The 14,378-nt window shown below is 34.2% G+C and overlaps 1 protein-coding gene across 1 annotated transcript in view; it reads left to right on the forward strand.

Moving 5' to 3' along the window:
• Positions 1–762: 762 nt before the first annotated feature.
• The window catches only part of dpp (decapentaplegic morphogen), an 18,311-nt gene continuing 4,695 nt past the window's right edge, over positions 763–14,378 (forward strand). The window contains exon 1 of the mRNA XM_013325386.1: positions 763–939. The gene's annotated coding sequence lies outside the window, so the exon portion shown is untranslated. The remainder of the gene's footprint in view (positions 940–14,378) is intronic.

The raw sequence follows: 14,378 nt of genomic DNA on the forward strand, positions 1-14,378 counted from the left end.
TTGATTTAATTTATTTATAATATTTGTCAAGCATTGAAAGAAAACCTTCAACAATTCCACTCCTTTATCAAACGTTTCAAAGTTTTCAAAAAAGCCCTATGTTCTAGAAGATATATTTACCTCTTTTGGGTGTAATGTAAATATACATGTAGAACAATAAGGAAATGTTTTAAAGCCAATTGTTAACCTAGTTAGACTTAAATCTTAGCTGTCTTTTGTTTTGGAGTTGTCAGGAGGCCGTTTTAGTGAGAGTGATCTAACGTTCTAGCACAGGAACTATCTTGACTGCTGTGTTTTTTAAAATGTCTATTTCATCTATTTTTCTTTTAATTAAGACGATGAAGGCGGAACTGGACAGCAGGAAGATAAGGCTTAGTCGATATTTGTTGAAGGTTAATGTTCGAAGTGAATAGCAGGTGAGCATTGGAGTAGGTTAGATAAAATCGGAGCTGGGAAGTGGTGAGCAAGCGGTGCGTGACGCAACGGCCGCGCGCAGACGCGGTAGCGCCGCTCGCCCTCGTCCGCGCCGACAGCGCCTGCGACCGCCGAGCTGCATCATAATTGTTACACGACGAGTTCAATAATTAAGCGATAAATATATCAGCCGAGCTGCGGCGAGAGGAGGGCGGCAGTCGAGTGGCGACCGCGTCGCGTACCAGACACCCGCACCGAGTGATGGACCCGAAGCTCGTTCGACATTTTTCTATCGGACGCCGAAGGAATCTCACCGGACTGGTTCCCGCGCAACGCCGCGTTAGCGCGCCGCTCCGGTGAACCCTTTCGCTTGTAAATGTGCCGATATTTACATATGCGCGCTCGATCTCGCGTCGAACTTTCGATCTGCGCCCGCGCCTCAACCGGTGCGCAGCAGCCGCGCTCGCCGGCGCCGCCGCCCCAGCGCCAGCGCGCTCTCCGCCCGCACCACGTGCCATGATCCACGTACGTTACACCTTTGTCTATGCTCTTTGCTCCTGCTCACACATTGTCTACTAGTTATATGCTATGTTCACAACTAACACAAACTAACATCCACAAAAGTTTTTCATACCTTACCATGTAGTTTTTAACAACTTTGAGAGTCGCTTTTTATTTTACTGCATAACAACATAAATAATCGTTGTATGTAAATATGTGCACTCAATCTTTCATCCAATTCACTTTACAGCACACCCAAGTAATATACTTGCCCGCCAAAGTTTACTCTATCTGTGCGTTTTCTGTTTTGTGTTTTTTTCTATGTGCTCCATACTTGTAATGCCAATAATCTCTCACGACTTTACTTTTATTATTTGGTCAAGTCAAAACCATTTGAAGACTAAGCTAAGATGTTATACCTATATGTGTTTTGGTCGTATTGAAGTTTAGAGAGCATTGCATCTATTTTATTCTACATACCATATCAAAAAAATTAAATTGTTGTTTAGTATTTTAACATGTTCTAAACAAAAATTGTTATTAAAAGTGTCCATGAAGAAAAAAGTTGATGAAGAGGTTTTCCTTAGCTCTACTAACAGTCAAATGGATTAAATTCTTTGGTTAACAACTTCAGTACATAACGGATTAATATCACTATTTTAGAAATCCAATAAGATTCAAATAGAATATTCAGGAGCCTATAAATATACAAATACCGCAATGTAAACAACATGGGTAGATTTAATATAAACCGCAATATAATATGGAGTCTATGACGAGATGGAAATGTTTTATACAGGCATTATAATAGCTTTTAATAATTAACTTCATACATAAATCAAACTTTATTTCAATATGACATTGAGAATTAAATGTTGAAGTGGAAAACTTAGTTACTATTGGCGATAAATTATATTATTTTTATGGTTATGTTCAAGAACAGCTGGGTCAACTTCTTCATAATAAGTTTTTAAGTTCTCCAAATACCATGAAGCTATATAAGGTCTATAAAGAGACAAATAATAAGTTTTAAAGTCAAATCTGTAAGTAAAGACTATTTAATATCAATATGCAAGCCTGTGATGAGTTTAAAATTTAAAACTAGAATTTAAAAGCAACGCAAAATAGGCCATGATTACATGCCAGTCACGTACGCATCTCATCCAAATTCTTGTGGCAATTTAGACGAATTACAAGGTGTTACGTTCTTGACCTGTTTGTTATGTCTGGGATTTAAAGAAGATAAATCAATTTTTATGTATTGTCACATTGTCTAGCAAATAAAACGTGACAGTTTTAGGCAAATTTTGCATATACATTGTATCATGTTTAATAAGGTCTGGGTAAATATACCAACTTTTAAAAAAAAACCTGAGATTCATATTTAATTTGAAGCTTCTTCTGTGGTGCAAAAGTTATACTGCACTTATTTAATTACTGGATTAATAAATTGTATTTCACTTTATATGATATAAACATTGTTTGGTTATGTATGTTATATTTTACAGGTTTATGTATTACATAGGCACTATTCGATATTCCAAGTAGGCTCATCCAAAAGATGGAGACCTTCCACTATAATATAGTGTCATTACTTTTTTAGGGTAGAACTTGCTGAAATTAAGAAAATGTTACGTTTATCAATTAGTTGACGCACTAAGGTGTATCGATATCGGCTATGAACAACTAAGCGACGCAAAATCTTCTACTTATGAATAGCCTTCGAATTTCCTCAATCTTTCCCATTTTTTGAGCTTATTAATATAGGTTAGAGATTAGGTATATAAATAAAAGAATTTGTTTTTATCAATAACAACAAAAGTATAACTTCTTGAAATATCTTTTAACAAATTCTTCGATTGAGAAATTGAAACGAGAAAGTATAATTTTCAACGAGTAAAATAAGAAATTTGAGCAACTGCTAATTTTATGAATATTATCTTGTCATAATTTTCAAGGTGGCTGCGATTGGTCGTTATCAGAGCGTGTAGGAGCGTGATGGGTCGGCCGTGCACGGTCCACTGCTCTTCTGTACCACCTCTTCATTTACGCTTTGCCAATAGCAGATATGTGTATTATCTTCAAACAGTCCTTTTCATTACTCAAGTTTGAGTTTCCACTGCCGACACAACTGTGCAAAAACATTTTGTTAACTCTCTTATTTCCAAAAAGACTGGAAGAGTGATTTTTTATGATGATACATGTTTTTGTCCGTATGTGTGTATTTCTGCATTGAAAACCCATAGTAGTAATAAAATATAATTGTTGTATAAACGTTTTAAGATAGATTAAAATCTTGACGAATTGCTATTCCGTATTTAAGTCTTGTTGAACAGAAATAAACCTGCCAATCCGCTTCCAGGCGGAGTGTGAGCATTAGATGCAACGTTCCTTGACTCCTAAGACGTGAAGCGTGCTTAATGGATATTTTAAGCCTCGCTTGCGTATCTATATTAGGAATTTGCAGTCTATAATTAGCCTGTAAGGCTGCGAGTGCTCTGACGTCAAACATAGACGAGCTAGAAGCCCTTTTGAGTGGGGACGGTGGCGCGGCGTCCGCGAGTTGGCGAGTGAGCCCTGGCGGCGCAGCGTGTGTAGCAAGTAGAAACAACGGCGTTGCTGTGTGTGTGAACCGGTCCTATAGACGCTAGCCACCGTTCGATACAACCACATAATTTAAATAAATGATAAAGTCTCGAGCGTTGCACAATTAAAACTGTGAAGGCCGACGGAACAGTACGATTTCGTTTACCCGTTGCGTAAATAGAAAGCGACCATTTGACAGGTGAAAATGCTTATAAGTATCGACATAGAAAAATAACTACCCTATAATAAGTCCAAGTAAATGTTAATATTTACTAGATACAACTCTAAACATGTATTCTATCGAGACGGATCAGAAGTAACACTATAAAACAATTTTCATTGGGTTACTTCGCACAACCATTTTATGGAAAAAAACCATCGCTGGCCAACGGTATTTACGAACAGATACGACTTAGAATCATTCCAAGCAAATATATAGAAGTGCCTATATTCTTTAGTAGTTATATAGAGGAACCTATTGCTCATATGTTAAATTTCCGAAAGAAGTAAACTCTAACAAGATCTTTTTCTGTATATCGCACATACTCTATTTGTAATTTAGGAAGTATGCCTCGAGCCCGAAATCCAATAATTTATCATGAAAGGCAGGTTTAAATTAGATCATTTTTGTATTCAACAACAACATTAGCTCTTGATAATTGTATATTAGTTTTGAATACGCTATACAGCTTTTTTACCTGTAAATACACAAAAATACCGAAGCCGATTAAAATGAAATTTCCGCTTGAAAGTATATGTTATTTTACAATGGTATTGAAATAAATTTGTAATGAACAAATTGATAAATATTATATTTTAATAGATAGCCGTTTACAATATCATTGAGGTTAATACACAACTATCAAGAAATTAAATTTATGACTGAATAACAAGTAATAAAATCTTAACGTAGCGATCAGATTTTCCATACGATAGATAAGCCTAGACAAATAATAGATAATCGCATAGGTTTTTTTATTTTTATTTTTAGTTGTCTACAAATTTAGCATAACTAGTTCTTAAGGTTAATCGTGCGATATGGCGCCGCGCCCTGTTCTATTGTGTTTATAAATTGGTTTTTGACTGTTAAAACTTGATTAAGTTTTCCTGTCTAAAATATCGGTCGATGTTTCATTATAAATTGTGTAAAAGAATATTTTTAAAGTTTTTCTTTATTTTTCCATGTTGAGGTATACAATACGAATCAAATACGGATTTGTGTAAAAAAAATGTTTGGGTTAGAAAAATAAATATTTTAAAAATAATACATACGTATATTTTCCGAATCCCTTCTCTTGAAAATGAACATAATATGTTTTATTGTTAAAACCAACGCGCACTTTGTTAGTTTATTACTACGTAAGCTTTATGTAGGACGGAATATTTTTAGTTCCATTTTCCTCTATATGAAAAGTTACACATACTAAAAGACAAATTGACACATTTTATAAAGAGTCATGAGGGACTGGGATAAAATTAAAATTGTAATATTGTCATATCATGAGCTTCTGTGAGCTTTTTTTACACACACGACACACTAAAGGACGATGTTGAACTTATAAGTCTAAGCAGAGCCATTTTTGTATTCTTCCTACATTAGATTGTGTATAATTAATAAATCTACTTACATGGCGGCAAAATAAAACAAATGACGTTATACAGAATACAAGCGCATTTATGTATCAACATTATGAACGTCTTTTGCGTGCCATATCGGGTGCGGAGCGTGAGGCGAGTACATGTCTTGTAGGTTAATTAAGCGATATAACTGCAAGTGCGCGACACATACTTCTAACAAACAATTATTTGTGTTAATCTTAATTTAATATTATAAATGTGAATATTTAAATAGATGGATGTTTGTTTGAAGGTATCTCTAGAACTTCTGAACGGATCTCCATAAAATGTACCATACTTATAGAACGAGAACACATAGGCTACAAATTAGGTTTTTTTTAATTCTGCGTTGACGGAGACGCGGACGACTGCTAGTAGAAAATACGATAAACGGTTTATTCGAGAATCATGCCAACATTATGTACAAAATTGTAATACGTTAAAAAGGTCAAATAAAGCATATAAAATGACAATTTATGTCCGAATCTGATGTTGTGGTCTTTTCATTTATGGTTTGATGCAATTGTTTATGAATTGCATCATACAATTACATGTATTTCTGGGTATATTATGTATGCATGATTTTAAACACATCGATGTGGTTAAATTCGTTCAACAGGATATAATCTCTTATGAAATTGATACATGAGAAAAATTTCCTTTAATTATACAACGTATCGATGTTCGTGCATAAAATTTCTTTATTGAATGACAATGACTTGCATTGATGATTGTTCTTTCAAATTGTCTTGTCTTTTTATAGATTTATTCCTTTTTCTTTTTTTACTTATCTTTAGCCAAATAATACGCTTTTCTACATCGCGTTGCCTCTGCCAAATCATCTGTATAAACGTATTATCTTCTTTACTTTAAAAGAGAATAGAGGGAAGATACGTTATCAGAGTTATATGAAATTTAACAGTCATATAAAACAGTTTTTTAGCATGTAACGAATTATTTAATCAGTTTTGTACGGTTTTACATAATAAGGAAGAGATAAATGCGGTAACAAATGTAAAGATGGCAAGATAAACAAACAGGTCGCGTGAGTTCCATCTTCCGGAATGCAACTACGACCTTCAATTTGACACGCTGATACCGTGCACTAGCAATTATGCATTTGTAAGCTTTGACCGATGCAATCGGAACCTACACCACTCAAACTCCACTTGTCCTAACGAAATAATCCTTATTACTATAGTCTTAAAGGCTACACTCGTGTTACATTTCGTTACAAGGAAGCGAAATTTAATATCAATCAGTAGAAAATTGAAACGGAACCATTGTTATGCATTTTACACATTAAAATTAATTATACTCTTAAAATACGTTGTGCTTGATGGAAAGTTTATATACGTACATAATCTCGTACGTACTGGAGAATGGCACGCTTCTTCGGCGGCAATGCAGCAGCCATAGGAAGCTGGGCAGACGCGGACATTGTAATACCAGCAGCAGGTCAAGCGCAGCTGTGGGAAAACTGACAGTCTTAGGGAGGAGAAACGAGCGTCTATTTTTGAGTCTGTCTAATCCAACAGTCGATTACGTCAACAGCAAAATACTTAGTCAAGGCTCTATTTAAGGATATGAAAATTGTCATTACTATTTCTATGTTAATAATATAGGCATTAGCAATTAGTCTATGAAATAATGTGCTGGAACGAAATGAATGGCAACTACATTTTGTTAGAAAGACTTTCCAGAGAATTTTATTTTATTTTATGTTCATCATCTAATAAAATACAATACAATATTTTGAATCATCGTATCTTTACTCAGTTGCGATAGTACTTGCACTGCGATATACAAATGAGTTATGGAGTTGAAGGAAACTTAGCTCCTACCACTAAATATACTGGAATTCGTGCAAAAAATGTCGGCTTACAAAACTAGACAATGCAAGTCCTGTCAATTACTGGAGAGCGAGTTATCTTGGTTTTCATTGAAACGGAGAGCAATGACGGAAGGGGAGGGGACACGGGGGAAGGGCAATCTGGCCGAGCGTTCCCGGCGGTCGTTGATCTAATTGAAACATTTGAGCGGTGCGTGCGTGCTAATGGGCTAATTACGTGCATGATATGTGAATTGGTGAGTCAAGGCAGGACGCGGGCCGTGGGTGGCAGACGGCATGGCTCCGGCCACCGCTCACCACATTACCTTATGCTTTATTTTTAGTGTTTTCATATTATACGTACTACATACTGTTAATAACAATGATTATCCCTCAATATTACAAGTATTCAAATATGTTTATTAAGATAAAGAGATGTAGTCTATAAATAAAGAATCTAATGAATAGTCTTAAATCTATGATATAAAAGAAAATATTAAAAAACGAATAATTTACTTAAATATATTATTAAAAGGAGTCGCTTTAGGCAAGGTCCCGAAGATACTGGCAGCGTTCCCCCTTTGGACAGCTAAATATTCTTTGACGTATAATTTTAATCTATGATAAAACTTTTGGATTAAAAAGAATAGAGAGTATCGTGGTAGAGAATACGCTTATATATACTCTTTCATAAGCTTAGATTAATTGCAGTGGATATGTCACATTTGATTTTGTGTGAATTATCGTTAGTTTCAAGACATTATTCATAATACTCTGTATTATCTTTTTACCTATTTAGGGATGCGGTATTGGTAATATTGTAGCACCAGAACGTGCTGTAGGTACATATATTTAATACCATACAGACAATTAACAAGAATATATTTATTTCTCAACTATTTACATTTATTGTTCGATTATATTACGTCCTGTAGAAACAATGTGACCACCTGGACAAATGTAGGAATAAATATTCCACATAACATAACAACAGTACGCTGTAGAATAGTAATGGGTCGAGTAATTCCGAATCAATTGATTCCGATCCTATTTAAATTCATTAAAGTATTTGTAAGCAAGGCACGTGGTTGTGTATAATTACTACCTGGCGGTGCCTTTGAGTTTTCCTGTGCCGGGAAATCGTTAGGAAAATTGCAGATGACACTACACACAGAGTATTCCAGTAAACAGTTAAGTCACATTATTAATGGAAACGTTCTGCTCATTGATAAACAGGACAAATTTTCTAACACGTGTACAGTTTCTTCCAATAGCTACTCAAATAAAGTAAAAAAGACAAGTATAAATGACAAAAAAAATAATAAGACAAATAAAATATATCATACTCTAAATTTTAGTTTGTTTTGTTACGCTTATCGCTAAAATAAACCAAATATACGTAATTGCCGGATAGAAAATTTGACCTAATTAGTGCTACGAAGATCCCCTACGAAACTTTACTTTTAGGTTGTAGTTAAGTTTTTGAAGCATCAGATTTAAAACTTCTTTAATATTTATATGAGTGTTTTTTACATCTTGAAAACATTTAACAATCATCTATTGAAAAAAACAAAAAAATAACAAAAATTTCTTCCCAGTGAAAGAATGCTACGAGTTTATTTTCGTAGCACCTGATTTTCACCGTAGCTTAAGCGTGACATATATTTTTATTTCTTATCTTGAATTTTTCACAAATCGCTAGTAAACATTTAGTTTTGTCTGTATATTTTCAGAAGTTGCCTAAACAAAATGTTGAAGAAAGCAAGACTGATTTTATTACGAATTCAAATATGGCAGAGTTTTACGACCACTTGCCAATATGCTATCTAATCCCCAAAGCTTTAAATACTCTACAGTAAATAGATTACAAAAACATACATCGGTAAACTGTAATTCAATAATGCTCTTACTAATATTATAAATGCGAATATGAAGGTGGACGGATGGATGGATTTGAATTTGAAGGTATCTGCAGAACGGCTGCATGGAACTCGCTGAAATTTGGCATTGTTTTTTTTTAATTTCACGCGGACGGAGCCGCGGGCGACAGCTACTTTTATGTAAATGAGTACACTTGAGGAAGTCCTACCCAATTTGATGAAATGTCATTTACCCCTCATAAGTTGTCATAGCAACTAGTCATGAAAACATGTCATAACAACATACATTTAAGCTAAATGAAAACTCATATGATGACAGTTTGCTGTACGATGTTCGATCCTAAGTGGGAAGCAAATTAAATTCTTCGGTTATATTTTATAGTATTTGTTTCGTGAAATCAATTAAAAGGACTCTTATCAGCGCAGAAGTTGTTTCGGTTCAGCGTTATGGACAACTACAAATTATGGGTCAAGTTGTACATTAATATGTTGCTTATAGTTACTATGAAATTGAAAGGTGAAACAATTCACCTATGAGTCTGGTTGTAGTATACGCTGAAATATGTCAACGTTTTTTCTTTGTCACATAGTTTCTTATGTCATTTTTTATTGAAGTTTTAAAGAGAATTTACGTTGTTAACGATAATTAATCATAAATTTTAAAGATGATACCCATCTGTGTATCTTCTCTCTTATCTATTCAAGATTTTACAAAGTAACATCGAAAAGTGATGCCCTAAAAAACTTAAACTTTTTACTGATTTTAATGAATAAAATTTTAAAATGGTTAGATACGCCATTTTGTCGAATTATAAAAATATCTATGACAAAAGTGTATATTGGCCGAAAAGAATTCTAAATCTCGATGAAAAACTGGTATAAAAATTCCGAGCGAGTTGTAACTTTCGCTGGCAACAGCTCACGTATAACGGCTCGCGAGAGACACGCGCCAAAAAAATGAGTGAGATAAAAAAAACAAGAACAACAGTTCGTTATTTGCGCGTAACGGCTTCGGTAGCCGCGGCTGGTACGATAACACATCGCAGCAATTTCAATTTAATGCATGCACTCTTAAAACGAGTTGTGTAGATATTGTACGTGTGTGTGTTTATCCGTATACAAGTTATGCTTGTGTGTGTATACTTGGAGGTTTGTTATAGTTTTCAATCTACATAACTAAAATATTGTAGGTTAGTGCGTTTCTAAATCACTGGTAAGATTTGATAAAGCTTTGGTAAGGGGTGTTAGAAATAAACAAGAAGTTTGTGCCCTAGAATATGTAAAAAAAAATATTTAAAAAAATTACGGTTTTATAAACTTTTACCTTTGTTTATGATGTTTTGTATTACTTTGTACTATTTTACAAGTTACATTAATCAAAACGTTTTCCTATTTATGAGTTAAATTTAACTTGTATTGTGAAGATTAAAAAAAATCATAAATCAAGTCCGTAATCAATTAAATGTTATGAGAGAAAATAACACCATGTTTCAAATTGATTTCGAGTCTTCAAACAGTAGCCGTGTAGCTTATAAACAACTTTAGCACACTTTGATTGCATCCGGGTTTTCATACCAATTACAAGTTTGATATAAATGGTTTTTTTTTAAACGCTTTACATGTCTTTTTGGGTTGTTGACTGCCAGTCACACTTCAAGTTTCCACTGTCATATAACCTGTACAAATACTGTTGTCAGTGTTTTTTTTATTTAAAACTATGATAGTTTCTACAGTAGAGTCACATATAAGTTTACATTTAAGTTTAATTTATTTAAATTTTTGTAATAACTTATTTAAATGTAATATGTATGAGACGTGTTTCTCTACAACTCAATTAGTAGAGTCATGTGACTTCTATCTCTACCTTATTTTTCGTACTAATTATACAAAAATAGTGATAAATAAAAGTATTAAGTTTAAGCTAATCTCGCTATGATAGTCGTAGATGTTACGGTCTATATTCCAAACCTTATCAAAACATATTGCCAGTTTTAGGGTTCCGTACCTCGAAAGGAAAAAAAACGGAACACTTATAGGATCACTTTGTTGTCCATCCGTCTGTCTGTGAAGACCCTATTTTATATTCTTTTTGAAAATTAGACATAAAAATAATCTAATGATTTTTACTATAAATTCTATTATAAAACTTGAGTATTTTTTTAAGGATTTACGAAGACTTGTAATTGGTTGACTATCAAAACTTATAAGGTAATATTCGTAAAGTACCAAAAGTAGGTTAGTATTTAATTGGGTTACATAAATTGCTAGTTACTCGAGGCAAAGTGTGAAATAAAGCTGTCAGCTATGATAAAAAATAATAATTTGTACAAGTCAATTAACGTTATTCCGGAATAGATAAAATATAACGTAATAAAACCATATCTTTAACGTCAACTTTTATGAGATTTATCAACTACAGACCGCTTGAGTCTTCAAAGGAATCTTTACAAAATCGAATATAGGTAGTCCTGAATTCTGAGTCACTAAAGAGGTCTTATATATCGACTGTGATCTCCAGTGTTAAGAGTGTATAAAAGAACCAAAAGTTTAGTTTACTCTCTAGGTCGCCTCGAATCTGTCCCTACATTTCTACCAATAGCAAGCTTCAAAAATAAATGTTGTGCCTCTAGCACACGACGTATTCACCTTCGAACATAATTAATGCGGTATGCCACAGCCACGACTGAGTTAGGCTTTGGTATCGAATAAAAAAATGACACAGTTTACAACCGCCATCTGCAGGGGCCACGTGCGGCGCGTTATCAAAATAAAAATCTCTCGCCACCTGAAGCAAACTTTCAATCATTGTTAGCTGGTACACTCATCGCTCAAACACGCATCGGGTACGCATTCAACGATCATTTCTCTTCGCAATATTTATCTTATACGCTTATCTGATGCTCCGCGATTGTCTCACCTGCGTACAATATAGGAAGTTTATTCATTATCTAAGAAACGTGAGAAAGCTGACAGTATTGATTTTAAATGGAAAATTCCTAGCAAATCGATTAAAGCTTTTGTTTCGTTATCGGGTACGGTTCAGTGTATTTTTTGGTTTATTTTGTGTGTTTAATTACGGATACTAATTTGTGAATAGGGAATTCGTAAATCCTTTTTTCGCTTGCGATCTTTTGTATACTAATTATATAAAATTACCTGTAGCTCAAATGCAATTAACTTGTTTTAAAGCCGGTAATCTTAATACATCTAATGATGTTACTGTATACAAAATTGCTTGTATAAAAATTATTATAATGCGTTTAAATATAACTTTTTTGACTTTAATTAATATCCCGTGTTGTAAAGCTCATTTAAAATTTCTGGGAAACTGCAGTAGTTACTTGCAAGTAAAGATTTTCTGTCATTCAAATCTGTCATCTAAACTTTGACTTGAAAAGGTCCCAAGTTCAGTAGCCGTCTTTACAAAGGCTAATTGATGGTTACAATTATAATTCAGCACAGTAATTGGCTATGCTGTGAGCCTAATTTTAAATATGTCATGCGAGTCCGTAACAATAACAACGTCGCAATAAATAATGATAACGTCAGTTATGTGTCGTGACGATAAATTATCGTACATTATAATTAGCTCTATTTAACAAATAACTTTTAAACATTACACAGAAATGTCCGATGTAGATACTCTGTACTATTATCAACAATTAATATATTTACATCTATTAAAGACATACATATTTTATGAGCATCGGTGGCTCAGGGGTTCAAGCACTTGACTTGTAATCTGCAGGTACTGAGTTTGAATCCCGCTTTTCGATTTTCGAGTAAAATATCTCCGACGTTCTTACGGTGAAGTAAAACATCGTGATGCAACCTACATATATCTGAGAAGAAATTCGAAGCCAACCAACCCTCACTGGGCCATTGTGGTTGATTATGGCCTAGTCACCCCTAACTTGAGCTGATGAATTACATATTTTTTTATGTTAATTTATTACATATATAAAATAAATTAATAGGAACTTTTTAAAATTATGTACAATGGAATCTATTTACCGCTATTAAATACAATGCTTTTGCTATAAGATCAAACAAGTGTAAGAAAGATAGCGTCAAAAATTGTAATTGTATAAATTCAATTTAATTAATATACACAATTTTTTATGCCTGTTGTAGATTTGATATTTTTCATTAAATTTCAAGTTATCGCACACCTTAGATGAAATAATAACGTTCTGTGTTGTACAAATTGTTGGTAAGAAGTAATTTTAATTGGCGTAATGTTTTCAAGGCCGTTGCGTTATACCGCTGCGATGTGATGAACATGAAATAGGTATTTATACGGTTACAAGGATAAGCCAACCTCGACCTAAACACATCAAACAAATCAACCAAAAGGTCAAAGGTAGCTGAGACCTTAAATTTTGTGACAATCAATAAATAGTTAAAACATGTTTAAAAAAAACTAAATTTTCTAAATACGCTAACTTTTGTTAATCTGATCGGCAGATTTAAGGTCAATTGACCAATAAATGTTTGTACATATTCTAATGAGGTATAAGCCCATTAGTTGTATGTACAGGAATAAGGTAAATTAATTGAGTTATTATTAGCCTATTGAAGCTTGTAATTTGCGAACAGTTGTATCCCCTGATAACTGAATGCATGATAAAGTTCCAGTAAATAGAGTTATCGGTTTTATTGTGTGTGTGGGAATTTTACAGACAATAAGCTGTCATGAGTCACGGTACAAACGAACAGCGGCGCTTAACACTTTTTTATTCTTAGAAAATACTAATTGGTTATCATTTAACCGACGGATTAAGGATTACGAATGAAATAAAAAAAGGATACGGACAGTTAGGTATCGTATATTTTGTATACAAGTAACATATTTAACAGTGGTATATGCCAGCACCAACAATATCGGTTGCAAGAAAATGCTCGTTCGGTTCAATAACATGACTACACAGAATTCAGGTGTGAAGTGGAAGCAATTCCGTGTTTCGTCTGTCGATGTATGCGTGCTGGAGGCCTAATTTAGTCGCCTTTACTTTGCCACCCTTTTCTTATAAGGAAGGGATTTGAAGACGAAGGGGATTTGACGGAGTAGGAAGGGGAAATAATATCTTTCTATGCGTCCCTACCTCTGATGATTAGAGGAAGGTAAGCTGCAATTGTGTATGTCTATGGGTAGCGGTCGTTTCGCGTCTTAGGCTAATTTAGGTGGTCGCCCAATGATATATAAAAAATACTTAGGTGAAGTAAGTTACACGATAAAAACAATTAATCGTGGTAAACTTTGTGATGCACCGAGAATTGTGTCTTATATCGCACAGTATAACACAATATTAAAATACACAGTTACATTTTATATTTGTTTAATATACAAACCAAAAAACTTGCAGAGTCCAGGCAAGTTTCTTGGTAAAAAATGTGTTTTTTATGTGATGACACAAAATTGGGTGTAAGAAAATCGGTTTGGGGGGTGTCGTGTAGGGCGCGATGGTTGGGCGCGGGTGTATGGGCGCGGCGCGCGGGGGGCGTGCGGGGTGTGTGCGCGGGGCGCGGAGAGCGCGGCGGGGCGGGGG

Source organism: Papilio xuthus, unplaced genomic scaffold (assembly GCF_000836235.2).
Source record: "Papilio xuthus unplaced genomic scaffold, Pxut_1.1 DF828952.1, whole genome shotgun sequence".
NCBI lineage: Eukaryota > Metazoa > Arthropoda > Insecta > Lepidoptera > Papilionidae > Papilio > Papilio xuthus.